Genomic DNA, 24,061 nt, shown 5'->3' on the forward strand with positions numbered 1-24,061 from the left:
TTGCTTTAAATTACATTCAATCTTATTAAGGGGAATGAAAACCAAGTTCATTTTAAATGTATAACATGGTCTCAATCCTTTGTGAACCTTCAGGTTATAAGACCTTTAGAAGACCTGCTTCTTACTTCTGGTATCATATTCTCAATGAAAATAGACCTAGGGCTGGAGGGCTGGAGGGGGGAATGAACCTCAAGTATAAAACATATATAGCAGATGTTATTGAAATAGTAATTCGATTTTTCTTCAGACCTAATAGTCATTCAATAGTCATTCAATGCCATGTAAAAGTCCAAATACAAGCAAAGATCTCCTGCTCAGATTTGTAAAAAATCATGACTTAAAATGTAAGCCTATGCAACATTAACCCATTAACTTGTATTTTTCATTCTGTAGATGGGAATTTAATGGCAAAAGTTATTTGTATGTGCATTTATGTCATCACACACAGCCTTTTATCAGCACAAAGTCAGCTTGATAGAAACACATCTCCGGTGGGAAAATAGTCATATTGTTTTGTACAGATTTTTGAATATTCGCATGAAAATCTGTCGCAAATGGGCTGGAAACCTAGCCTATGACAATACATCTTATGCAATGCGCCTTCAATTCTCAAACAGCGTTCCTAATCTACTGCATGCATCCCGTCCTAGGACGTGGTGGCCTGTCTCCAGTCCAGGTTTTGCGGTGTAGACTACCTTGAATTCCACTAAGGCCTATTACATTCAGCAACCAATATCCCTAGTGCCACATATGCTGCTGCCCCAAGAAAGAAAAAGTTCAAACATTTCTACAAGTTTTATAAATAAAAGTCAAATGAGACCCCGTAGAATTTTCTGACCACCATATGACAGATAATTTTCATATGATGCATATGATAGTGAATTATGATTAACATTTACAGTAACATGTTCTTGTTATGTAATGATTATTTTTCTATTATTATCTGTTTTAACAGATGATTTATTCTGTTGGAGTGCATTTGAAGGTCTTCAGCCAGTGGAAGAAACTGTTAACTACTCCACTAAGAAAACTCCACCAACCAGACAGCATGGGCTTTTTTTCTCTCAACAAAAACAAAAAGTGAACTTCCTGTTTCGGGGTGGTCCACAGACTTTGAAAAAAGTGAGGGAGGGAGGGGGTGAGGGAGTGGGGAGGAGAAGAGAGGTCTAGCGTTCCCCCATTGACTGAGCAGCCAACTTCGGGTTTACGGATCTTTGGTTTCCTAAAATGGGGTTCGTTCAATGTTGTCCTGCACACTGATTTCGTGAATTTTGTGAATAAAGAAAACTATGGAAAGAAGCTCCTAAAAAAAGTGGATAAAGACGTGGTTTGAACACGGGAGGTGGAATAGAAGAGAGAAGATACAGGTTCATTCCGGCTGACCCATCTGTGTGCCAGAAGAACTCAGATAGAGAGATTGGAAATTGTCGAACCCCCAGCGGGACGGTCGCGAGTTCAGCCACCGAACTTCCAAAAGTCCCAAAGCCCTGAGGATCAAGTCAACAAACTGATGCAGACTTCATCAACTTTTCATCGAAGGTACACTTGCTTTGCTTTATCCTATTCTGTTTCTAATTCCAAGTAAGCTAAAGTCGTTGATAGAAGAGATTTTTGAATTTAGGCCTAATAGTGGTGCTAAAAGTGTGTTTGTTTATATGCCAGTTCAATTTGGATTTAGCAGTCATGTAATATGTCATGTTGAGTATATTATAGCTATTGTCAGATTGGTGTCACTTCGGGGATGATGGTCGAAATGGGATATTCAATCTAATAGGTGATGGCGGTGCGTGCAGTGTTTACATTGAATAAACAAAATGCTCAATGTTAGCCAAATTCAGTGGCTTAAGTTATTTAAATTGATTGATTATAGGCTATTGCTTTCAGTGGAGAACATCTTAAATATCTTCAGTACACTGTGCATTTCAATACCTTATTTAGACTATTGAAGAATGCCTCTCGTTTTTAAAATTTTTTTAATCTTTGGACATTCCCAACTCGCCTTCTCTTCTTTTCGGAACTTGTAAATTCTATCTTAAAGTTTTGATAGCTTTTTAAGAATCAATGCAGGTCTTGGAGTTGGTCTTTGCGTCAGGGAGATGTTGCTTCTCGTGCTGATGACGCGCTTGGCACGAGCGTAAAGCAACAACAACAAAAAGAAATCACTGTCGAGAATATTGGAATTGCACGTCTCCCACCACCACCCAAACATAATATGTGGTAGTTGAGGTTTCCATCCTCTATATTCGGCCTGTGCCACAGCCACACACACTCAAAAGCCATCGGAGCCATCGGCCTGGCCTTCTGCAGCTCCTCGCCTGGCTGTGTGTCTCTATGTCGGCTTTACAGAATTACATAGAGAGGGTCGTGGTGGCGCTTGAGAACAGCTGTTTCTTGTAACCTGAAATACTTCAGGTGCCAATATCTTTTCCAAATGTGCTTATGTCAGGACACCCACAGCAAAACGAAATCATTATTGTAGCCTACCACAGGATTCTAAGGTGAGTTTGAAAAGTGAAAGATGGCCCAGTAAATGTTTTATTTTCATACGAAAAATAGCCTACTCAGAGGTGAAGAAAGTTACTTGAAAAATAATGCATTTATTGTCGAAGTTGATGAGATATGTAGGCTTATTTCATAAGCCAAGTCCTTTAGAGTGGTCTTGTCTTTGAAATGTGTTTTTTCTTTCTTTCATTCTGTCTGTCTTTTGAGAAAATGGCGCAAACCGCTAATATGAAATCACACGTAACACTTGTTATCAGTAATTACTCTTAAATAGGTTTTAAAAGTTAATCTGCTAATGCGGTCAGATTAAGACCATTAGACAACATTAGACTAGTGTTGAGGGTTTGTCAAATCCAGATTGAGCTCAACAGCCAAAATAAATGTGGTAATCAACACACTCCACAACACTGTCACAATATAATTCAACATCTATGCTTAAGGGCATTGATGTTTTCCTGTTCTGGTCACACGGTCAGGAAAAAATATGTGTACTTGCATATAGACTGTCATCCTGGACTGGAGGTTTTACTGACCCTGCAACTTAACAAGAACAATCTCCTGACTTTATGGGACAAGATGGGACATTATTACTATTAGAGAAATGTAAAGGGCTTGAGATTTAGAGAGGAGAAGAGGGGATAGATGGAGAGAAAAGGCAAGATGAGAGGAAAGAAGAGAAGAAAAGAGGACAGGAGGTATTTTCACTTGTCCCATGACTGGTCTGTGGTCTGGTTGGTGTGAAAACCTCTGCAGGGGATCTTCTTCCCCCCCTGGTATTTATCAGTGTAATAGCCCTGTGTTACGGCCAAAAGGCTCCCCGTTAGGACAGGGCCTAAACAGATAAAGCATACAGGAAGGAACTATTTTCCTCTTTATGCTGATAGCTGCCTCTCAGACCAGAATGTTTTATCACAATCAAGATGACGTTTGTTTTCTCATTTACCTCAGAGTTTATCTATCTATCTATTTAACCTTTTTATTTAACCAGACAGCTAAGTTAAGAACACATTAAATAAAGGTTGAATAAAAAAATAAATACTGTATTATCATTCATAAATGGTTTGATCATCAATATAGATTAGAATCTTGTTATAAACCTAATTATTATCAACACACATATTGTGACTTAACCGGTTCATTGTTTATGTAAACGTTGGGAACGGGTCTTGAATTATGATTGGAGTTTTCAACAGGGAGCGTAGAGCGGACTTAGACACACTCTGGGGACTGTGTTATTCTGGAAGTCACCATAGGTCTTCCTAAAAATAAACCAAAAAATATATAATCAAAGCGAATACCGGTACTCAAGGCTAAAGCAAAGACGTAAAAGAAACACGCTTTTGGATGCGGGCAGTTAGCATTGCAGAGAACACACAGTAGTCCAGACTAGACTAGACCAGACTACACCAGACCAGACTACACCAGACCGGACTACACCAGACCAGACTACACCAGACCAGACTACACCAGACCGGACTACACCAGACCAGACTACACCAGACTAGACTAGACCAGACTACACCAGACCAGACTACACCAGACCGGACTACACCAGACCAGACTACACCAGACTAGACTAGACCAGACTACACCAGACCAGACTACACCAGACCGGACTACACCAGACCGGACTACACCAGACCAGACTACACCAGACTAGACTAGACCAGACTACACCAAACCAGACTACACCAGACCGGACTACACCAGACCAGACTACACCAGACTAGACTAGACCAGACTACACCAGACCAGACTACACCAGACCGGACTACACCAGACCAGACTACACCAGACTAGACTAGACCAGACTACACCAGACCAGACTACACCAGACCGGACTACACCAGACCAGACCGGACTACACCAGACCAGACTACACCAGACCAGACTACACCAGACTAGACCAGACTACACCAGACTAGACCAGACTACACCAGACCAGACCAGACTACACCAGACCGGACTACACCAGACCAGACTACACCAGACCAGACCGGACTACACCAGACCAGACTACACCAGACCAGACTACACCAGACTACACCAGACTACACCAGACCAGACTACACCAGACCAGACTACACCAGACCGGACTACACCAGACCAGACTACACCAGACCAGACTACACCAGACCAGACTACACCAGACCAGACCGGACTACACCAGACCAGACTACACCAGACTACACCAGACCAGACTACACCAGACTACACCAGACCGGACTACACCAGACCAGACTAGACTACACCAGACTACACAAGACTAGACCAGACTAGACCAGACTAGACTAGACCAGACTACACCAGACTACACAAGACTAGACTAGACCAGACTACACCAGACCGGACTACACCAGACCGGACTACACCAGACCAGACCGGACTACACCAGACCAGACTACACCAGACCAGACTAGACCTGACTACACTAGACCAGACTACACTAGACCAGACTAGACCAGACCAGACTACACCAGACTACACCAGACTATACCAGACCAGACTACACTAGACTAGACCAGAGCAGACCAGACTACACTAGACTAGACCAGACTACACTAGACTAAACTAGCCTACACTAGACCAGACTACACTAGACCAGACTACACTAGACCAGACTAGACCAGACTAGACCAGACTACACCAGACCAGACTACACTAGACTAGACCAGAGCAGACCAGACTACACTAGACTAGACCAGAGCAGACCACTTCTAGGCAGAACAAGCAGACTGCAACAAGTGGTGTGTTTTTGTACAGCAGATTCCATTTTGGTCTGCTTAGCGTGGAACACGTGACTCACGGCATTGGTCCCATCGCTCCTCCCACCTCTGAGAGAGACAGAGAGAGAGAGAGGGACCACCCTCACTGGGATCAGAGGCCCTTTCACACCCTGTGAACCTGAAACAATCAGCTGTCTGTCTGTCTGTCCCCGGCCCCTGGGCCTTCAGAACTGCTGCAGCACTGGGCAGCTACAGGGAGCGGTGTGTGGTGCAGAGAGGGACTGGGACTGGGACTGGGACTGGCTGCAGCGGAAACACCAGGGGATAAACTTCTGTGCATGCAGACACTCACACACAATGAGATGGACCCCTCTCACTTTCTTTATCCCATTAAACCTTCCCTTTCTCCCTTCATCTTTTTTATCTCCCATTTCTGTGAGGATATGAGGAAACATAAGGGAAGAAAGTTTTATTTTATTCTGTTCATTTATTCTCTTTCGTGGGGGTTTTGACATTCAGACTGTCAGATGTTTTGCCCTGTGGTGTTGCTGTTCATAAATCTTATCACTGTTGTTCAGTCAGTCTGTTCCTCTCTCTGTCTTGTTCTCTATGTCTCTCTCTGTCTTTCTCTTTTTCTATCTCATTGAATGCCTCCTGTCAATCAATGGAAAGTTGTTGTTCTACTTTGTTTTGCTTGCTTTGATATAATGACCAAGTCATTGATCACATTCCTTGAATACCTACTCATCTTCACGTGCAAAGATCATCTGCATACTAACTCATCATATAAACATCTTCACCATAAAACCTTGATGACAGACGCTTGTGTCGTTAGTTTGCCTCAGGTGGAGGGGGGAGAGAAGGAGGGAGGGAAGGAGTGGGAGGGGGGAGGAAAATAATATCCAAAGGCCTGAGGTCATCTGCCTTTAGCCTAAAGAGCAGGAACCCAGACTTCACCGAAGAAATCGGAAATGCAGACAGTGTCATCCTACAAGAAGCATGGTATAGAGGAGATGGACCCACTGGTTGCCCTCTAGGTTACAGAGAGCTGGTAGTCCCATCCACCAAACTACCAGGTGTGAAACAGTTGAAGGGACTCAGAGGGTATGCTAATTTCGTATAGAGCAGGCCTAACCCACTCTATTAAATTAATCAAAACAGGAACATTTTATATTTGTCTAGAAATTCAAAATGAAATGATCTCAACAGAGAAAAATGTCCTCCTGTGTGCTACGTATAGCTGTCCCTCAACCATTCAAGACCCCTCCCACAGTCCCCAGGAAGAAAAATAAAAAATACAATTAATTCCGTTCCCCACCTCCAAGAACCCCCCCAATCCACCAACAACCAAGAGAATGAACTAAAGAGAAAAAAGGAGACAGAAGAAAACAGCAAACAACAATGCAAAAACCCCCAGCAATAACAGCAATGTCAACTGTATATGTTTGTGTGCATGTCTGGCACTATTACATGTATGTGTGTGTTCGTGTATGTGTTTATTTGAATGAGTGTGTGTATATGCATGTGTACAAACACCTGCACGGCATCAGCCTCAGGCAAACCCGGCATTAGTTGTAAAAACACTGCCCCTTAGCGTCATTCAAATGTAGTTTTTATTTTTTAGTAAGTTTTATTTTGACTTAAAAAAAAACCAAAACGTTTATCTTTGATCATCATTCTATCTCTAATACAGCAACTCCACTCCCACTTGTCTCCAATTCCACATACCAACCCTCAGCTTCCCTCAGCCCGTCCCTATCTATCTCTGCTGGCCACCCACTTCGGGTTTCTACGCAAGACATATCTTTCAAATATGCTGTGAGATTTAACGTACAATTTCAATCTATATAATCGAATAGAATCCACAGATTGCGAGTTGAAGATAAATACTTTTACTAAGAGTATTAGTAAATTAGTAATTGACTGAGCCGGTCTCTCCAGATCTCCTAACAGTACTATTTCTAGGGTCAATTTTAGATCAATTCTATGCATTTTCAGCCATTCCTGAACCTGAGACCAGAAACAGGCTACCTGAGGGCAATACCAAAATAAATGGTCTATTGATTCTGTATCCTCACAACAAAATCTGCAGAGCTTCGTTGATTTTATGCCCCAAATATTCAACATTTTGTTGGTGGAAAGAATTCTATATAATAATTTTATCTGAAAAGCACGAAGTCTTGAATCTTGTGTTGTTTTATATATCAACTCATACACCCTGTACCATGGAATAGGTACATCAAAAATCTCTTCCCAACTATTTTGCAATCTGTATGGCACAATTGTCAACATCCTGGTCCTAAAATGAAACTGGTATACTTTCCTATTTATGCTATTTTTATTCCTCCGCCAGTTTTGATCTTTTATATTGGGCAGACAGACCAGTTCCCTACCTCCTCCCGCTGCCACCTGCGTGGAAATGTGAAATTAATGTAGGAGAATATAACACATTCGATCTGGTAAAAGATAATACGAAGAAAAAAACATGCGTTTTTTTTGTACCATCGTCTTTGAAATGCAAGAGAAAGGCCATAATGTATTACTCCAGCCCAGGTGCAATTTAGATTTTGGCCACTAGATGGCAGCAGTGTATGTGCAAAGTATTAGACTGATCCAATGAACCATTGCATATCTGTTCAGAATGTTCTACCAAGACTGCCCAAATGTGCCTAATTGGTTTATTAATACATTTCCAAGTTCATAATTGTTCACTCTCCTCAAACAATAGCATGGTATTATTTCACTGTAATAGCTACTGTAAATTGGACAATGCAGTTAGATTAACAAGAATTTCAGATATGTCTATGTCCTAGGATTTTTTAAATTACTTACAACCTCATGCTAATCACATTAGCCTACGTTAGCTCAACCGTCCCGCGGGGGGCACACCGATCCCGTAGAGGTAATTAACCCACTGTTCCCCGGGCGCTGAAGACGAGGATGTCGATTATGACAGACCCTCGCACCTCTCTGATTCAGAGGGGTTGGGTTAAAAGCAGAAGACACATTTCAGTTGAAGGCATTCACTTATACAAGTGACTAGGTATCCCCCGTTCCTTTCCCAAATTACTAGAGCACACAAAAAACTATACATAACTCGGCCTAAACATCAGCGCCACAGGTAACTTCCACAAAGCTGTGAACGATCTGAGAGACAAGGCAAGAAGTGCCTTCTATGCCATTAAAAGGAACATAAAATTCAACATACCAATTAGGATCAGGCCAAAAATACTTGAATCAGTTATAGAACCCATTGCCCTTTATGGTTGTGAGGTCTGGGTTCCGCTCACCAACCAAGAATTCACAAAATGGGACAAACACCAAATTGAGACTTTGCATGCAGAATTCTGCCAAAATATCCTCAGTGTACATCAGCTGCCTGAGCAGCTAACCAATCGCTGCAGCTGTACATAGTCCATCTGTAAATAGTCCACCCAATCTACCTACCTCATCCCCATATTGTTTTTATTTACTTTTCTGCTCATTTGCACACCAGTATATCTACTTGCACATCATCATCTGCTCATCTATCACTCCAGTGTTCATTTGCTAAATTGCAGTTACTTCGCTACTATGGCCTATTTATTGCCTTACCTCCTCACGCCATTTGCACACACTGTATATAGACTTTCTTTTCTTTCTATTGTGCTATTGACTGTACGCTTGTTTATTCCATGTGTAACTCTGTGTTGTTGTTTCTGTCGTACTGATTTGCTTTATCTTGGCCAGGTCACAGTTGTAAATGAGAACTTGTTCTCCACTAGCTTACCTGGTTAAATAAAGGTGAAAAAAATAATAAAAATAAATAAATAAACGTAAAACACCAAATAATGAAGAGCAGAATTAGGCCGATACCCGCTAATGATCAAAACCCAGAAAAGAGCCGTTAAATTCTACAACCACCTAAAAGGAAGCGATTCCCAAACCTTCCATAACAAAGCCATCACCTACAGAGAGATGAACCTGGAGAAGAGCCCCCTAAGCAAGCTGGTCCTGGGGCTCTGTTCACAAACACAAACAGACCCCACAGAGCCCCAGGACAGTAACACAATTAGACCAAACCAAATCATGAGAAAACAAAAAGATAATTACTTGACACATTGGAAAGAATTTACAATAAAACAGAGCAAACTAGAATGCTATTTGGCCCTAAACAGAGAGTACACAGTGGCAGAATACCTGACCACTGTGACTGACCCAAACTAAAGGAAATCCTTGACTATGTACAGACTCAGTGAGCATAGCCTTGCTATTGAGAAAGGCCGCCGTATAGGCTATGTGCACACTGACCACAAAATGAGGTGGAAACTGAGCTGCACTTCCTAACCTCATATTAGAGATACGTATTTCCCTCAGATTACACAGATCCACAAAGAATTTGAAAACAAACTCACTTTTGATAAACTCCCGTATCTATCTGCCATCACAGCAGCAGCATTTGTTACCTGTTGCCACAAGAAAAGGTCAACCATGTGAAGAACAAACACCATTGTAAATACAACTCATATTTATGTTTATTTATTTTCCCTTTTGTACTTTAACTATTTGCACATCGTTACAACACTGTAGAAATAATATTACATTTAAAATGTCTTTATTATTTTGGAACTTCTGTGAGTGTAATGTGTACTGTTTAATGGTATTGTTTATTTCACTTTTGTTTATTATCTACTTCATATAGGGGAGACAAGGAGGATAGGAGTAGGGGAGGAGCTTGACTTTACTACGTAGTTGGTTAACGGACAACGGCATTAGGCATTTTAGAAGGTTCAATGGCATTCACAGCGGGTCACACAGAATGGAATGGGGAATGTTCATGGGAAATATCTGTTTTCACTGCTGGATGAATGGTGCAGATAAATGTCTTGAAAAATGAAATTGCATTTTTTTTAAATAAAATAAAGAATAATAATATTTTAGAATAATGTGTATTGATGCAAATAAGTAGTTCCTCTCTCAAACATGATGATTTCCATGTAGTTCAGAGCAGAGGAAGCCTAAAGTGTGTGTGTGTGTGTCTTTGGGACACGTGTGTGTTCACAGCCTGGGGGGTGTTGCCTGTGTATGTGGGTATGTTTGTGTATGGATGTTTGGTATGCACATGTGTGGTGTAGAGAGAGAGAGAGATGGATGAGAGATGGAGGGAGGGAGGGAGAGAGAGAGCGAGAGAGAGGGTGGAGAGAGATGGAGGGAGGGAGAGAGATAGAGGTAAAGAGGAAGAAGAAGTGAAAGAGAGAGAGGGGATGGAGAGAGATGGAGGGGGGATGGAGAGTTATGGAGGGAGGGAGAGAGAGAGAGGTAAATAGTGAGAGAGGGGGGATGGAGAGAGATGGAGGGAGGGAGAGAGAGAGAGCGGGATGAGAGAGATGGAGGGAGAGAGAGAGAGATGGGGGATGGAGAGAGATGGAGGGAGAAGGATTGAGAGAGAAGGGGGTGGAGAGAGATGGTGGGAGGGAGAGAGAGAGGTAAAGAGGGAGAAGGATTGGGAGAGAGAGAGGGGGATGGAGAGAAATGGAGGGAGGGAGAGAGATGGGGGATGGCGAGAGAGGGTAAGGAGAGAGAGCGACGTAAAGAGGGAGAAGAGGAGAGCTGCTGACAGTAACAGAGGGATCCATCTCTTCTCTCTCTGATTCACTAGGCCTTCAAATGATGGTGGCGAACCGGGAGACGAAGGGAGGGAGAGAGAGAGAAGGAGGGAGTCAGGCTACTGACGTCTCATGTGGTAGATATTAAAAATAAAGCGGGTGGTAATGGGAAACAGGTGAGGACACACACACACAAACACACACACACACACACACACACACACACACACACACACACACACACACACACACAGAGAGAGAGAGAGAGACACACACACACACTGGAGTCGTATGCCACAGTGATCTGTGCTCATTTCCTGTTGTGTTATCTTAGGTCCTGGTAGGGGGTCTACAGACTACATATTATAGTTAGCGGATGTATGGGGGGGGGTCTCTTAAAGGGAGTGCTCCTAATCTCAGCTTGTTACCTGTATAAAAGACACCTGTCCACAGAAGCAATCAATCAGATTCCAAACTCTCCACCATGGCCAAGACCAAAGAGCTCTCCAAGGATGTCAGGGACAAGATTGTAGACCTACACAAGGCTGGAATGGGCTACAAGACCATCGCCAAGCAGCTTGGTGAGAAGGTGACAACAGTTGGTGCGATTATTCGCAAATGGAAGAAACACAATAGAACTGTCAATCTCCCTCGGCCTGGGGCTCCATGCAAGATCTCACCACGTGGAGTTGCAATGATCATGGCCATCTACAAGAAACGTCTGACCTCTGTGATTGCCAACAAGGGTTTTGCCACCAAGTACTAAGTCATGTTTTGCAGAGGGGTCAAATACTTATTTCCCTCATTAAAATGCAAATCAATTTATAACATTTTTGACATGCGTTTTTCTGGATTTTTCTGTTGTTATTCTGTCTCTCACTGTTCAAATAAACCTACCATTAAAATTATAGACTGATCATTTATTTGTCAGTGGGCAAACGTACAAAATCAGCAGGGGATCAAATACTTTTTTCCCTCACTTTAGGCCTCCATGGCTTCATTTCAATCTCATTTAATGTGTACATATTTTTTGTTTTACATTCAAGTGAGGTAAACAAACAAATCTAAATAATTGAATTGGATTCATATTTGTAGTTTAACCATAAGTCCTTATCCCTTCATATCTCAAGAGGTCTGTGTTTTAAATGCTGTTTTCATTCGTCAGTACGTCATTCACATTGACAGGCAGATGTAAAGATTATACCTCAAATCTTGGAACGTGCGTGCATGTGTGTGTGCATGTGTCTGTGTGCGTTTGTACGGGTGTGCGTGATTGAGTGTGTGTGTGTGTGTGTGGTGTGTGTGTGTGTGTGTGTGTGTGTGTGTGTGTGTGTGTGTGTGTGTGTGTGTGTGTGTGTGTGTGTGTGTGTGTGTGTGTGTGTGTGTGTGCATGCAAGTGTGTGTCTGTGTGTGTTCTCTCATGGAATGATGACTCACACGGTGTCGTCCTCCTCTCTGAAGACTGAAAGAGAAGGGCAGGCGCTGTTTATTATTTACTCTGGTTGCCATGGCCACCGTGCGTTTGGGTTCCGTCATTAGAACACTCGGATGTTCTGAGGTTCTGTCCTCTTCTCTCTTCATCTCCACCTACTTCATGTAAACACACACTCCAGTTTAACCTCCAGTTTAACTCCGTAGAGAAGGCGAGAAGTTAATTAATACACAGTCCACTTCATTTCCACAGCTTTTATGTGATAAGCTATTACATTTTATTGCTGGAACAATTATTTCCGACTTCCATGCAGTTGAATTGGAAGGAGCCTCATGTACACACACACACATGCACACTCCTCGGCTGCTGGTTACCACATTGCGTGTCACAGCAGAGAGATAAGGATCCAGAGACAGATCAGGGAGGGAGTTGGCTGGCAGAGCTTCTGATTCTTGAACAGACCTCACCAGACCCAGTCCCACACCCTGACTACAGGAAGTAGAGTCTGTCCTCACCAGACCCAGTCCCACACCCTGACTACAGGAAGTAGAGTCTGTCCTCACCAGACCCAGTCCCACACCCTGACTACAGGAAGTACAGTCTGTCCTCACCAGACCCAGTCCCACACCCTGACTACAGGAAGTAGAGTCTGTCCTCACCAGACCCAGTCCCACACCCTGACTACAGGAAGTACAGTCTGTCCTCACCAGACCCAGGCCCACACCCTGACTACAGGAAGTAGAGTCTGTCCTCACCAGACCCAGTCCCACACCCTGACTACAGGAAGTAGAGTCTGTCCTCACCAGACCCAGTCCCACACCCTGACTACAGGAAGTAGAGTCTGTCCTCACCAGACCCAGTCCCACACCCTGACTACAGGAAGTACAGTCTGTCCTCACCAGACCCAGTCCCACACCCTGACTACAGGAAGTAGAGTCTGTCCTCACCAGACCCAGTCCCACACCCTGACTACAGGAAGTAGAGTCTGTCCTCACCAGACCCAGTCCCACACCCTGACTACAGGAAGTAGAGTCTGTCCTCACCAGACCCAGTCCCACACCCTGACTACAGGAAGTAGAGTCTGTCCTCACCAGACCCAGTCCCACACCCTGACTACAGGAAGTAGAGTCTGTCCTCACCAGACCCAGTCCCACACCCTGACTACAGGAAGTAGAGTCTGTCCTCACCAGACCCAGTCCCACACCCTGACTACAGGAAGTAGAGTCTGTCCTCACCAGACCCAGTCCCACACCCTGACTACAGGAAGTAGAGTCTGTCCTCACCAGACCCAGTCCCACACCCTGATTACAGGAAGTAGAGTCTGTCCTCACCAGACCCAGTCCCACACCCTGACTACAGGAAGTAGAGTCTGTCCTCACCAGACCCAGTCCCACACCCTGACTACAGGAAGTAGAGTCTGTCCTCACCAGACCCAGTCCCACACCCTGACTACAGGAAGAAGAGTCTGTCTGTCTTCTGTCCTTCTTTCTCTTCCTCTGTGGAAATGACCAGGTGCCCATTATTTTGGCTGCCTTGGCTAGAAGAAGAGATCTCAGTGACTTTGAAAGAGGGGTCTCAAAGGAGCACAGGGGGTTTAAAGGGTGTGTGTGTGTGTGTGTGTGTGTGTGTGTGTGTGTGTGTGTGTGTGTGTGTGTGTGTGTGTGTGTGTGTGTGTGTGTGTGTGTGTGTGTGTGTATGTGTGTGTCTCAGTCACCAGATCTCAACCCAGTTGAACACTTCTGGTAGATTCTGGAGCAGTGCCTGAGACAGCGTTTTCCATCAACAAAACACCAAATGAGGGAATTTCTGGTGGAAGAATGGTGTCTCATCTCTCCAATAGAGTTCCAGACACTTGTAGAATCTATGCCAAGGTGCACTGAAGCTGTTCTGGCGGCTCGTGGTGGCCCAACGCCCTATTATGACACTATGTTGGGGTTTCCTTTATTTTGGCAGGTACCTATTTGTTTTGTCACTCAATGTCTCTTTCTGTCTCTGTCTCTCAGTCTCTGTCTTTCTGTCTCTCGGTCTCTGTCTCTCAGTCTCTGTCTCTCAGTCTCTGTCTCTCTGTCTCTCAGTCTCTGTCTCTCTGTCTTTCTGTCTCTCGGTCTCTGTCTCTCTGTCTCTCAGTCTCTGTCTCTCAGTCTCTGTCTCTCTGTCTCTCAGTCTCTGCACACTAAGAAAAGAGTGTTCCTCAAGTGTTCTTTGGGAAAGGTGATGGTTCTATGTGGAACCGTAATGAGCCCTTTAATGGCTCTTTGCGATTCACAAAAGGTGATAGTGACAGTTAAAATGTAGGGATGGTGGCTCATTAGTATTTTGCAGGTCGTGGTTTGCACACAGCTCTTTTTGTGCGATCGTAAACGACAGTGTCATTCCAGTTGTTCTAATCTGTTGTGTCATACCATTACATATTATCTATGACTATGGCCAGTGATGGTGTCTTGTGAAACACTCACATATGGCCTTGTGTCAATTGAGAACTGTTGACTTAATCAGTGGTTCTCAATTCTCTCCTCAGGGGTTTGGCCAATGGTGTAGTCGCTGACCGAAACTTTTAGGCCCTCATGTTGGCCGTAGTGACAGAATATTGCTGTTTTAAAGCTAAATTCCTTACATTTTACACATTTTGCCATGGCTTATGTTATCTGAGTGACTCAAACATTATAATAAAATCCAAGATGATCTTATTGAAAAATATATAGGTCCATTATCTTTTCTACATACTTTATATCTTCATTTAGTCGTTTAAGTTTACACCAACAACAAAAATCCCATCCCGAAAATGATATATATTTTTTACTGTTTGGACATAGGCAGCTCGACAAAACACTTGGGCGGTCTGCCCAAGACTTTTCTATGCAGAAACAAACCTGGGTAATTTATAGAACAATTCTCTATAAATGTTCTTAAAGGGTTTTATATAGCCCCAAAAAGGGTTGTAACCATAGCGGAACCTTTTCTTTGTGCTGTATATAACCAATTTTTAATGGTTCTTTATAGCACCTTAGGAAAGGGTTCTTTATAGAACCTTAGGAAAGGGTTCTTTATAGAACCTTAGGAAAGGGTTATTTATAGCACCTTAGGAAAGGGTTCTTTATAGAACCTTAGGAAAGGGTTCTTTATAGCACCTTAGGAAAGGGTTCTTTATAGAACCTTAGGAAAGGGTTCTTTATAGAACCATAGGAAAGGGTTCTTTATAGAACCTTAGGAAAGGGTTCTTTATAGCACCTTAGGAAAGGGTTCTTTATAGAACCTTAGGAAAGGGTTCTTTATAGAACCTTAGGAAAGGGTTCTTTATAGCACCTTAGGAAAGGGTTCTTTATAGAACCTTAGGAAAGGGTTCTACCTTAGGAAAGGGTTCTTTATAGAACCTTAGGAAAGGGTTCTTTATAGAACCTTAGGAAAGGGTTCTACCTTAGGAAAGGGTTCTTTATAGAACCTTAGGAAAGGGTTCTTTATAGAACCTTAGGAAAGGGTTCTTTATAGAACCTTAGGAAAGGGTTCTTTATAGAACCTTTGGAAAGGGTTCTTTATAGCACCTTAGGAAAGGGTTCTTTATAGAACCTTAGGAAAGGGTTCTTTATAGAACCTTAGGAAAGGGTTCTTTATAGAACCTTAGGAATGGGTTCTTTATAGAACCTTAGGAAAGGGTTCTTTATAGAACCTTAGGAAAGGGTTCTTTATAGCACCTTAGGAAAGGGTTCTACCTTAGGAAAGGGTTCTTTATAGCACCTTAGGAAAGGGTTCTTTATAGAACCTTAGGAAAGGGTTCTTTATAGCACCTTAGGAAAGGGTTCTTTATAGAACCTTAGGAAAGGGTTCTTTATAGCACCTTAGGAAAGGGTTCTACCTTAGGAAAGGGTTCTTTATAGAACCTTAGGAAAGGGTTCTTTATAGCACCATACAGGTTACATTTAGAACTTTATGAGCATGGTTCTTTATAGAACTTTCAAAATATAGGCTCTATATAGCACCAAAAAGGGATCCGCTATGGTAACAAGCCAAAAAAAAAAGATTTGGTGCACTATTTAGAACCATTTGTTTTTAGTGTGTGGCTTTGTCTCACTTTCGTACGCATATCCTTTTAGTACTACTGTAGTTCATATTGTGATTCACTTTTTCAGTGAACAGTAGTAAAAATAGTACCTTTTAATATGTTGTTGGGTACAGAACGAGTAGCTGTTTGAGACAAAGCAATCCCATGATCGCACCCCACTTAAATCAGACCAAATCAGCACACAGGTGATCATAAAGTAATCATAGATCCTTTACAAGGTGTTTATAGAGTAATGTTCGAAGTGACACACATGACTAGATATCTTACTAGGTGTTTACAGAGTAATGTCGTAAGCAAAAGGACACACACACACACACACACATACACACACACACACACACACACACGTGTGACAACCAACTACCACAAGCACAGTCACCCCAAACAAGTCATAAATTGAGTTTTGGTCTGTTCAAACAACCAGTCCATCGTTAGCAGTGTCAGAAATAAGGTATTGTACAGACACGCGACTAAGTGCCAGTAGATGGGGACATCAATCCGCTGTGGGTTAGAGGTCACCGTGGAGAGCCGTTAGAATGAAGCCATGTCCACAAGATTCCTACTGCTTACTACAACTGACTGTAGATCGGCTCCACGAGGGGCCAAAAGGTGGCTTAGCGCCCTTAGTTGAAACTTGTGCCCCTTCAGTTGTAGCAAAATGTGTATCCTCTGCGCTGTCAGCACAATGGACAGAGCGCACTGCGGTGTGTGTAGGGGGGCGTGTAGGGGGGCTCGGATAAACCACTTGGGAGGTTAGGTATGACTCCTTTTGGTTTCCATAAAAAGCGGGGAAAAAACGCTTCTCATCTGTGGTAGGCTAAGTAAATAACGTGATAAGCTTCCACCTGTAATTTTTGATTTTGATTTATAAGGGCGGGGTGAACTTTACCATTGAAGCTGCTTCACCTAACTTTGCCTCAAGCCCCCACACCATACAAAGTTGAGTACAAAGTACAAAGTTTACAGCTAGCTAAGAAGTTATCCATGCAGAAAAGGCCTTCACCCAAGCTGGGTATTCTAACTGGAAGCATGCTACTGATAGTACCAAAGGATTGGCTAGGCACACATCAAGCAAAGAGCATTTGAAATGCACTGCACTGTGGGAAGAAAAACAAGTTTGGATATGGGTACTGAGGTGTCAACACTTGTTAATGATGGGCAGCTGGCAAGAAATCGCATGTACAGTGCATTCGGAAAGTATTCTGACCCCTTGACTTTTTCCACATTTTGTTATGTTACCGCCTTGCTCAAAAATTTATTAAATAGTTTTTCCCCCTCATCAATATACACACAATACCCCATAATGGCAAAGCGAAAACAGGTTTTTAGACATTTTATCAATTGTATAAAAAAAAAAATATATATATATATATATATATATATATATATATATGATTTACATTAGTATTCAAACCATTTGCTATGAGACTCAGTTGAGCTCAGGTTCATCCTGTTTCCATTGATCATCCTTGAGATGTTTCTACAACTTGATTGGAGTCCACCTGTGGTAAATTCAATTGATTGGTCATGATTTGGAAAGGCACACACCTGTCTATATAAGGACCCACAGTTGACAGTGCATGTCAGAGCAAAAACCAAGCCATGGGGTTGAAGGAATTGTCCGTAGAGCTCAGAGACAGGATTGTGTCAAGGCACAGCTCTGGGGAAGGGTACCAATTTTTTGCAGCATTGAAGCTCCCCAAGAACACAGTGGCCTTCATTATTGTTAAATGGAAGAAGATTGGAACTACCAAGACTTTTCCTAGAACTGTCCGCCCGGCCAAACGGAGCAATCTGGGGAGAAGGGCCTTTGGTTAGGAAGGTGACCAAGCAACCTGTGTTCACTCTGACAGAGCTCCAGAGTTCCTCTGTCTAGATGGGAGAACCTTCCATAAGGACAACCATCTCTGCAGCACTCCACAAATCAGGCCTTTATGGTAGAGTGGCCAGATGGAAGCCGCTCCTCAGTAAAAGGCACATGACAGCCAGCTTGGAGTTTGCCAAAAGGAACCAAGATTGAACTCTGAATGCCAAGCGTCACGTATGGAGGAAACCTGGCACCATCCCTATGGTGAAGCATGGTGGTGGCAGCATCATGCTGTGGGGATGTTTTTCAGCGGCAGGGACTGGGAGACTAGACAGGATCGAGGGAAAGATGAATGGAGCAAAGTACAGAGAGATCCTTGATGAAAACCTGCTCCAGAGCAATCAGGACCTCAGACTGGGGTGAAGGTTCACCTTCCAACAGGACAACGACCCTAAGCACACAGCCAAGACAACGCAGGAATGGCTTCGGGACAAGTCTCTGAATGTCTTTGAGTGGCCCTGCGGCGCTCCCCATCCAAATTGAAAGCGCTTAAGAGGATCTACAAGGAAGAATGGGGGAAACTCCCCAAATGCATGTGTGCCAAGCTTATAGCTTCATACCAAGAAGACTTTGGCTGCAATCGCTGCCTGAGTAAAGGGTCTGAGTACTGAGTAAAGGGTCTGAATACTTATGGAAATGTGATATTTCCGTTTTTTATTTTGAATTTATTTCTAAAGATTTCTAAAAACCAGTTTTTGCTTTGTCATTGAGGGTTATTGTGTGTAGATTGATGAGGAAATAAAACAATTTAATCTATTTTAGAGTAAGGCTGTAACGTAACAAAATGTGTAAAAAGGGAAGGGGTCTGAATATTTTCAGAATGCTCTGTACATGCGAGGACTCATTTTCCTTTTTGAGAAACATGTTCAGTCAGCACAGAAGAACCAAGCTACACCTGAGGAAAACTCAACTAATCCCACTGGTATTTGAGGGGGATTTTACAAGAAGATTTTGAGGAGAATAGAATGATTGATTACTCATTTGAACATTTATGTTTATTGTCATATAGTGTGATTCAAACTATACTGAACAAAAAATATGAACGCAACATGTAAAGTGTTGGTCCCATGTTTCATGAGCTGAAGTAAAATATCCCAGAAATGTTCCATATGCACAAAAAGCTTATTTCTCTGAAATGTTTTGCACAAATTAGTTTGCATCCCTTTTAGTGATCATTTCTCCATTGCTAAGGTAATCCATCCACCTGTGGCATATCAAGAACCTGATTAAAAAGCGTTATCATTACACAGGTGCACCTTGTGCTGGGGACAATAAAAGGCCACTCTAAACCACACTATGCCACATGTGTATCAAGTTTTGAGTGAGAGTGCAATTGGCATGCTGACTGCAGGAATGTCCACCAGAACTGTTGCCAGAGAATGTTATGTTAATTTCTCTACCATATGCAACCTCCAACATCGTTTTGGCAGTACGTACAACGGTCTTACAACCTCAGGCCACGTGTAACCACGCCAGCCCAGGGCCACCACATCCGTTTTTTTCACCTGCAGCATCGTCTAAGACCAGCCTCACGGACAGCTGATGAAACTGTGGGTTTGCACAACTGAAGAATTTCTGTACAAGCTGTCAGAAACCATCTCAGGGAAGCTCATCAAGATCCTCGTCGTCCTCACCAGGGTCTTAACCTGACTGTAGTTCGGCATCGTAAACCAACTTCAGTGGGCAAATGCTCACCTTAGATGGTCACTGGCACGCTGGAGAAGTGTGCTCTTCACGGATGAATCCCGGTTTCTACTGTACCGGGCAGATGGCAGACAGTGTGTATGACGTCATGTGGATGGGCGGTTTGCTGATGTCAACATTGTGAACTGAGTGCACCATGGTGGCGGTGGGGTTATGGTATGGGCAGGCATAAGCTACGGACAACGAACATAATTACATTTTATCAATGACAATTTGAATGCACAGAGATACCGTGATGAGATCTTGAGGGCCATTGTCGTGCCATTGTTCCACCGCAATCACCTCATGTTTCAGCATGATAATGCACGGCCCCATGTCACAATGATCTGTATACAATTCCTGGGAGCTGAAAATGTCTCAGTTCTTCCATGGCCTGCATACTCACTAGACATATCACACATTGAGCACGTTTGGGATGCTCTGGATTTAAGTGCACAACAGCGTGTTCCAGTTCCCGCCAATATCCAGCAACTTCTCACAGCCATTGAAGAGGAGTGGGAGAACATTCCACAGGCCACAATCAACATCCTGATTAATTATGTACGAAGGAGATGTGTCGCACTGCATGAGGCAAATGATGGTCACACCAGATACTGACTGTTTTCTGATTACGTGAGTTGAATTTGATTCCCAGAAGTGTGTTGTGCCATATCACAACGTGTTGCTGAACTCATGAGCTCCATGATTCTCCATGTTTGAAGCAGGCTTATAGGCCTATTTGTTTGGCAAAGCAGCTGTGCATGACTGCATCTCACTGTAGTAAGCTGGAGGCTGTATCTCACTTAAGTAGTCTGCATCTCACTGTAGTAGACTGTAGGTTGCTTCTCACTGTAGTAGGCTGTAGGCTGTATCTCACTGTAGTAGGCTGTAGGCTGTAGACTGCATCTCACTGTAGTACCCTGGAGGCTGCATCTCACTGTAGTAGGCTGGAGGCTGTAGGTTGCTTCTCACTGTAGTAGGCTGTAGGTTGTAGGCTGCATCTCACTGTCGTAGGCTGGAGGCTGTAGGCTGCATCTCACTGTAGTAGACTGCAGGCTGGAGGCTGTATCTCACTGTAATAAGCTGGAGGTTGGAGGCTGCATCTCACTGTAGTAGGCTGGAGGCTGAAAGGCTGTATCTCACTGTAGTAGTCTGTATCTCACTGTAGTAGGCTGGAGGCAGTAGAATGCTTCTCACTGTAGTAGGCTGTAGGCTGTAGGCTGCATCTCACTGTAGTAGACTGGAGCCTGCATCTCACTGTAGTAGACTGGAGGCTGGAGACTGCATCTCACTGTAGTAGGCTGTAGGCTGTATCTCACTGTAGTAGGCTGTAGGCTGCATCTCACTGTAGTAGGCTGTAGGCTGCATCTCACTGTAGTAGGCTGTAGGATGCATCTCACTGTTGTAGGCTGTAGGCTGCATCTCAATGCAGTAGGCTGTAGGCTGTATCTCACTGTAGTAGGCTGTAGGCTGCATCTCACTGTAGTAGGCTGTAGGCTGCATCTCACTGTAGTAGACTGGAGGCTGCATCTCACTGTAGTAGACTGGAGGCTGCATCTCACTGTAGTAGGCTGGAGGCTGTAGGTTGTAGGCTGCATCTCACTGTCGTAGGCTGGAGGCTGTAGGCTGCATCTCACTGTAGTAGACTGCAGGCTGGAGGCTGTATCTCACTGTAGTAGGCTGTAGGTTGTAGGCTGCATCTCACTGTCGTAGGCTGGAGGCTGTAGGCTGCATCTCACTGTAGTAGACTGCAGGCTGGAGGCTGTATCTCACTGTAATAAGCTGGAGGTTGGAGGCTGCATCTCACTGTAGTAGGCTGGAGGCTGAAAGGCTGTATCTCACTGTAGTAGTCTGTATCTCACTGTAGTAGACTGGAGGCTGTAGACTGCACCTCACTGTAGTAGACTGCAGGCTGGAGGCTGTATCTCACTGTAATAAGCTGGATGTTGGAGGCTGCATCTCACTGTAGTAGGCTGGAGGCTGAAAGGCTGTATCTCATTGTAGTAGTCTGTATCTCACTGTAGTAGGCTGGAGGCTGAAAGGCTGTATCTCACTGTAGTAGGCTGGAGGCCGCATCTCACTGTAGTAGACTGGAGCCTGCATCTCACAGTAGTAGGCTGTAGGCTATAGGCTGCATCTCACTGTAGTAGGCTGTAGGCTGTAGGCTGCATCTCACTGTAGTAGGCTGTAGGCTGTAGACTGCATCTCACTGTAGTAGACTGTAGGCTGCATCTCACTGCAGTAGACTGTAGCCTGTATCTCACTGTAGTAGGCTGTAGGCTGCATCTCACTGTAGTAGGCTGTAGGCTGCATCTCACTGTAGTAGGCTGTAGGCTTTAGGCTGCATCTCACTGTAGTAGACAGTAGGCTGTATCTCACTGTAGTAGGCTGTAGGCTGCATCTCACAGTAGTAGGTTGTAGGCTATAGGCTGCATCTCACTGTAGTAGACTTGTAGACTGCATCTCACTGTAGTAGGCAGTAGGCTGTAGACTGCATCTCACTGTAGTAGGCTGTAGACTGCATCTCACTGTAGTAGGCTGTAGGCTGCATCTCACTGTAGTAGGCTGTAGGATGCATCTCACTGTTGTAGGCTGTAGGCTGCATCTCACTGCAGTAGGCTGTAGGCTGCATCTCACTGTAGTAGGATGTAGGCTGCATCTCACTGTAGTAGACTGTAGGCTGCATCTCACTGTAGTAGACTGGAGGCTGGAGGCTGCATCTCACTGTAGTAGACTGTAGGCTGCATCTCACTGCAGTAGACTGTAGGCTGCATCTCACTGTAGTAGTCTGTAGGGTGCATCTCACTGTAGTAGTCTGTAGGCCGTATCTCACTGTAGTAGACTGTAGGCTGCATCTCACTGTAGTAGGCTGTAGGCTGCATCTCACTGTAGTAGACTGTAGACTGTAGACTGCATCTCACTGCAGTAGGCTGTAGGCTGTAGACTGTATCTCACTGTAGTAGGCTGTAGGCTGCATCTCACTGTAGTAGGCTGTAGGCTGTAGACTGTATCTCACTGTAGTAGGCTGTAGGCTGCATCTCACTGTAGTAGGCTGTAGGCTGTAGACTGTATCTCACTGTAGTTGACTGTAGTCTGTATCTCACTGTAGTAGGCTGTAGGCTGTAGACTGTATCTCACTGTAGTAGGCTGTAGGCTGCATCTCACTGTAGTTGACTGTAGTCTGTATCTCACTGTAGTAGGCTGTAGGCTGCATCTCACTGTAGTAGGCTGTAGGATGCATCTCACTGTAGTAGGCTGTAGGATGCATCTCACTGTAGTAGGCTGTAGGCTATGTTTTGGTAATCTGTATTTCCATTCACCTTCTGTTTTCTGCATTTGTTTACTGTTAATGTAACTAGCCTACATATACCGTAGATTGTTAATGTAACTAGCCTACATATACCGTAGATTGTTAATGTAACTAGCCTACATATACCGTAGATTGTTAATGTAACTAGCCTACATATACCGTAGATTGTTAATGTAACTAGCCTACATATACCGTAGACTGTTAATGTAACTAGCCTACATATACCGTAGATTGTTAATGTAACTAGCCTACATATACCGTAGATTGTTAATGTAACTAGCCTACATATACCGTAGACTTTTAATGTAACTAGCCTACATATACCGTAGACTGTTAATGTAACTAGCCTACATATACCGTAGACTGTTAATGTAACTAGCCTACATATACCGTAGACTGTTAATGTAACTAGCCTACATATACCGTAGACTGTTAATGTAACTAGCCTACATATACCGTAGATTGTTAATGTAACTAGCCTACATATACCGTAGATTGTTAATGTAACTAGCCTACATATACCGTAGACTGTTAATGTAACTAGCCTACATATACCGTAGATTGTTAATGTAACTAGCCTACATATACCGTAGACTGTTAATGTAACTAGCCTACATATACCGTAGACTGTTAATGTAACTAGCCTACATATACCGTAGATTGTGTCAAGCCTTTGTCTGATATTTAGTTTACTAGGTCTGCTGCTTGGGACTGTTTTTTTCTGTTCTCGTTCATTCGTTCCCATTCCCAGTTGTGTTTATGTTTTTGTTTAAATGCACGAATAACTAGGCCTCTACTTTCAGCATTTAGTTTGCATTATTTTAATAAGACAGCTGTGTGGTTGCATTCACATAGGCTGTTTGCAATTGGGGAATTACCTGGTCTATCTTGTAGCCAAT

General features: G+C 43.5%; 1 protein-coding gene across 1 annotated transcript in view; it reads left to right on the forward strand.

Moving 5' to 3' along the window:
• The first annotated feature begins 1,132 nt into the window (after positions 1-1,132).
• gli1 (GLI family zinc finger 1) overlaps positions 1,133-24,061 on the forward strand; it is a 144,346-nt gene continuing 121,417 nt past the window's right edge. Inside the window, exon 1 of the mRNA XM_045691921.2 lies at positions 1,133-1,539. The gene's annotated coding sequence lies outside the window, so the exon portion shown is untranslated. The remainder of the gene's footprint in view (positions 1,540-24,061) is intronic.

This window comes from Salmo salar, chromosome 12, assembly GCF_965601325.2.
Source record: "Salmo salar chromosome 12, fSalSal1, whole genome shotgun sequence".
NCBI classification, from domain to species: domain Eukaryota; kingdom Metazoa; phylum Chordata; class Actinopteri; order Salmoniformes; family Salmonidae; genus Salmo; species Salmo salar.